At 41.1% G+C, this 5,561-nt stretch overlaps 1 long non-coding RNA gene across 3 annotated transcripts; it reads left to right on the top strand.

Moving 5' to 3' along the window:
- The first annotated feature begins 2,385 nt into the window (after positions 1 to 2,385).
- LOC134446954 (uncharacterized) lies at positions 2,386 to 5,233 on the top strand. 3 transcript variants are annotated; one of them, XR_010034537.1, is made up of 4 exons: positions 2,386 to 2,525; positions 3,643 to 3,733; positions 4,349 to 4,439; positions 4,672 to 5,233. It is a non-coding gene; the product is annotated as an uncharacterized LOC134446954 (long non-coding RNA). The 3 variants fall into 3 exon arrangements; XR_010034539.1 differs by lacking the exon at positions 3,643 to 3,733; XR_010034538.1 differs by lacking the exons at positions 2,386 to 2,525; positions 3,643 to 3,733 and adding an exon at positions 3,978 to 4,242.
- The last annotated feature ends 328 nt before the right edge of the window (positions 5,234 to 5,561 follow it).

Below are 5,561 nucleotides of genomic sequence, written 5' to 3'. Positions count from 1 at the left end.
ACTGATGTGTACAAGCAATATAGGCGAGTACATTTAGGGTTTAACCCCAAAAAAATTGATACAAAAGTTTTTTTTTATGGATTCTATTACTATTGGACCTGCTAAATGACATACTAAAAATCTAGTAAAATCTGACTTTGGGAAATGAGTTTTTTCAACATGGCTGCCATAGGCTTATTATAAGGGTCAAGAGACACTCCAGGTGAATAGGCCAAAATATTTAGCTTGCCGATATCACCATGAAACTTAATCCCGTGATTACTCACATATTTGTGAGAAAAAAATGTATTGCAAGTTTTCTGAAATCATATGTTTTAATATGGTAATTGGACTATATCTAATTAAATATGCATTACATTTCAAAATGCAAAACCTCAAAATCTGAAAAAGCCAAGCTCAAAATTACTCTTTTATTTTGTTTCTAGTAAGCCAGAAGATATCTTCAGAAGAGATTATGGACATCTCTTTTTGTTTTGTAGTAAATCTAAAAAATCTTTGTGCAGACCAGTAACGTGCGGTCAGCTTTATGGCTGGTGAGGCAGTGACTTATCAATATTTGCCAAATACCTATAAGTTTCATATGTCGCTTTCTGAACATAAGGTAGGCCTACATATTAAAACATACTGCATTTAGAGAAAATGCTATTAGATATCTCTCTCTCTCACTCACACACACACACACACACACACACACACACACACACACACACACACACACACACACACACACACACACAGATGATTCAGTGGTCCAGACTCGGCGTTGGCGCAGGGGGCGTGGGTAAACAACGGTGGGGCAGTGCCATTTAACAAGTTTGAGTCAAGTTCACCATATAACTGGCGGCAGAGTCACGTTTAGTTCTACCTAGGCTACCTACTGCACAGGCTGCGCTACTAGGCCTGCTAGGCCTACTCCTCCTCCCTACACCATGTCTGTTAGAAAGGTGGACACCACATTCAGATCAGACGCGATATGTGTCCAGGATTATACTGTATTTTTATAGGCCGTCAAGATACAAGGCCATTCTCAGTGTTTTCTGGTCTTTGAAAGAGGGGACGCTGATAACCCCAAGCCACACGAGCATTTTGGACAAAAATGCTCTTATGGTGAATTTTGAGGTCTGCTTATCAGCGTTCCTTTCACTCCACCACTCGAAAATACAGATCCGATGCTTGCGTTGTAATAGGCTACCGCTTACACAGCAACAATTCACATTATGCATTCAACAACAGAATATCACCCCACCGGGATGATCCTTCTGGTAGCCTGTGAAATAGATAATGAAGCCAGACGTGGCCGTGATCATGGACAGCTACCACCTCCGGTAGAAAAGACTAGAGTAGACAGAAAATAGGCACGACATGGTGCGTCTGAGGACACTCCTCCTGAGAACCGTCAACTATCCCACTCATCCACATCATACCACTGCGGACCCAAACTCAACCTAAATAGGCTAAACAATAGACAATGACGCTGAAATATTCCACAGTCGTTCATCTCGAGGATGGACATTTCAAAGAATGTCAGACGAGCCGAACCTCAAAGCGTGTATTATACAGCGTTTGATTATTATCATTTTAAACTGCCTCGTTAGGATAGCAAGCAACGTTATCACTTGGGCATACTGGGACTGGCAAAGTGAACACACAGCCGCAAACCAAACCAAAATCCAGGAACCCACAACCCCTAGTTCGTTCTGTTGCCAACATCACTCGTGATGAATTATTCTTTGAGACATGTAGCCATTGCTATGTCATTCAAAACATTCTCACTAGTTGCAGGTTAAGATTACGCCTGAAATGCATATGTGAAACATAGCTACTGTAAAACCAATGCAACCGAACTATTTTTCAAACAACTCTTCCTTCATCTTGACAAAATCAAATAAAACTTAGACCCAAGTCAACGCCACGGCGGGCAAATGTAATAATCAAATTTCCTTACCTTGAAATGCTGTCTTGATTACAGGGCTTCTCGCAATAATATTCTCACGGTTTGACATATCCAACCCAGCTAGCAAACTGCTAACGTTGTTTTGCTTGTTGCCTCCCATTCCACATAGCCAGTCTTTTCGGTTGTACCACTCACTGTGAAATAATCAAATCATATTCTGTCCAATCTCCTGAATCAATTTCCTCAGCTCTGGTGTCGGTCGTCCATTCTTTATCACGTCTTGTTTCCCTTGGAAATCCAACTTTGAGAATGATCTTAGTTTCGTTATGAAATCCACTTCGATGGTAGCAGTCAACGTGAACAAGCTAGCCAACCACTAATGACTGACTGTATTGAACTTCATATAGTGGCGCTATGACGTCACTGACAAAGCTAGACCAATCTAAACTCTTTCTGGCTAGACTCAACCAGAGTCATGAATAGGAAAAGAGTTGTGTATATCCCATTGGCATACGTGGGCAAGGGGCGGGGTCTATTTTCCGTGTCATGGCTCCTCCCTGTAGACTTCAAGAAGTTCCATATCCGGAAGTGGGCCCCGTAGACTTTCGTTTGACTGTCGACACCTTTCTCGGTAAGTTGATAAATGGGAGAACAAATCGAAATGTTTTCTGTGTTTCAGTATCCGTTGTCTAAAGTATAGCCTTCAATTATGTAATTGCATGTGGTTTGCATGAAAATTGCGATGTCGATGTTAAAGACGAACGCTGTTTAGGAATGAATAACCACTTCTGGTAGCTTAAGTTAGCATAGCGGCTTGGCTCCGGTCCAACTTCACAAGTGGCTACGTTACAATCCTATACAATGCGCTACTATCTGTATCATAAACGACTGTGTTTTCTACTTCCCACATTCATATAACGCCATATTACCCGTGTACATTCGTGGTTTGATCTTCCCAGCTATTTGAATGCATGTAGCTGCATGTGGTTAGCGTAGCGAGTAAGCATTTACGTGTGGATGTGTTGGCTAGCTACAAAAATTACAATTGAGTCCCGAATATTAAAGTACTGAAGTTGATGACCCCAGGTATTTCAGAAACCGAGAAATATATATTTCTGTTGAGTAAACCATGGATGTTTGCTGAACAGTTGCTGAACAGTTTGCTGAACAGTTTTGAAGTTGGCTAGTCGAACTACTATGCACAGTCCGTAGCCAGATGTGCACCGCATTGACAATGCGCCATATACCTGTATTTCTCCTTTTAGCTCTGTGAAATCAAATAGTTTCTGATTGATTTGAATGAGTGGTGGATTAATGTCTATTTTTTTTGTCTGCCAGTCTATCACTCCTCTATCACTCATCTGTTTTGTGTGTTTGATTAGGGACTTTGGTTCGGCATACACTGCTGGCTGTACCTATTGTTGTCATTACTACCATGTGGGACACAGTAAGATGCGTAAGATGCCTTGTGAATCTAAGGTAATTATTGTATTGAAATTGACACGACATATATACCAGTATATGTGAATAGTCTGGTACTATATGTTTGTAGTTCATATGTGTAGGTCCAAACTCCATGACAGCTGATGAGGTATTGAAGGCACAACTGTAATATTTATTTCAAAGCAATTGAGGTTCAAGTAATATGTAATGTAGTAATGTAGGGAAGTGTGAAGGCATTACTATGTGATTCCTTACTTCACTGATGACCCCTGAACTTCATGTGTTTCTTTATTTCATTGCTCCAGGTGTGTCATATTCACTCATCATTGACTGATGACCCCTGAACAGATTTCCGGCCCTTCTTCATACAGCTTGTCTTCCACCTTCACAGTCATGGTGTGTATATTGTTATTACAATGTGATTCTTCATTTCATTGCTCGTCTTCATACAGCTTGCCCCCCTCCCCACATTCACAGCTTGGTGTGTTGCTATTATTACTATGTGATTCCTCACTTCACTGATGACCCCTGAACTTCATGTGTTTCTTTATTTCATTGCTCCAGGTGTGTCATATTCACTCATCATTGACTGATGACCCCTGAACAGATTGTCAGTGCCCTTCCTAACTTCATGTGATTCTTTATTTCATTGCTCCAGGTGTGTCATATCCACTCATCATTGACTGATGACCCCTGAACAGATTGTCAGTGCCCTTCCCAACTTCATGTGTTTCTTTGTCATTGCTCTTCCTCATACAGCTTGCCCCCACACTCACAGCTTGGTGTGTATATTGTAACAATGTGTTTCTTTATTTCATTGCTCCAGATGTGTCATGTTCACTCATCATTCACAGATATCCGGCCCTTCTTCATACAGCTTGCCCCCTCCCCACATTCACTGCTTGGTGTGTTGTTATTATTACTATGTGATTCTTTACTTCACTGATGACCCCTGAACAGATTGTCAGTGCCCTTCCTAACTTCATGTGTTTCTTTATTTCATTGCTCCAGCTGTGTCATATTCACTCATCATTGACTGATGACCCCTGAACAGATTTCCGGCCCTTCTTCATACACCTTGTCTTCCACCTTCACAGTCATGGTGTGTATATTGTTATTACAATGTGATTCTTCATTTCATTGCTCGTCTTCATACAGCTTGTCTCCCACCTTCATCTGGTTCTTCACTTAATTGCTCCAGGTGTACCATATTCACTGATAATGATATTTGTTGTTCATATACAGCAGCATAGACCCCTTTTACAGTTTTAATTTTCTGTCTATTTCAATGTTACACGTTGAGTATGACCGCTGCATGTCTGTGTTGTTGACAGGCACAACACTCAGGAGTGCTGTGAGTTGCATGACACCTGCAGAGGCTCCATACTACAGACTACTACTACTCGGTACTACAGAAACCGGATCACTTGACAAGCCTGTGTCCTGTTTTGGCCTTCCACACTCTGTAGGATTGCATAGGCTCCATTTCTTCTCCCACATCACCATTCCAAAACAACTCCAGATGTTTCGTTTGTATTATGGCCAGTTTCTTTACATCTGTTACACTACCTGTGTTTTGCACCCAAAACTGGACTGCTCTATCTGTTTCTTGTTTTTTATCATTATCACTTGCATTGCTGTAAATATGTTCCATTAGCTCAGTTTTGCAACTATGAAGTGTACAGTTTTGTTGTTGTATTACTGTTACGCTGAGCAAAAAGAAACCTCAAACCTTACTCTTAGGCCTATGTGAATTCTTCATGCGTGTCGTGCTCTGTCAACAGTTTGATGCTTACAAAGCATTCCAAGTGTCTGTATGATGTTCTACCATTATGCTATGCCTTCACACAGTTAATAACAAAAGGTATACAGTATTAAAAATGCATATTCACACTAGGTTATTGTCTAACTTGGCACCATAGCAGTGAGCATCCAGTGTATTTCTGTGTAATTGACCCACTCAAGTACTGGTTATACAGTTGTTGTCTTTTTTTAATTATAATTTATTTAGTCCACATGACAGATCCATGGCCCTGCTCCATGCCACTGATTCAGAGTCGTGTGTAGGGACTACACGTCTCTGCCCTGATCCTCTTCACTCTGCCTGCATGCAACGATGCATGTTTTTGGCAGGTCTGATGCAGCCTCATAAAGGCTAAAGCTGGCCTGCGTCTCACTGCTAGAGATCTATAGACATACAAGTGTATGTGATTAGTTTTTAACG

This window comes from Engraulis encrasicolus, chromosome 4 (genome assembly GCF_034702125.1).
Source record: "Engraulis encrasicolus isolate BLACKSEA-1 chromosome 4, IST_EnEncr_1.0, whole genome shotgun sequence".
In the NCBI taxonomy this organism is placed as follows: Eukaryota; Metazoa; Chordata; class Actinopteri; order Clupeiformes; family Engraulidae; genus Engraulis; species Engraulis encrasicolus.
The sequence above is the reverse complement of the archived record's forward strand: the minus strand, read 5'-3'. Positions and strand labels throughout refer to the sequence as shown.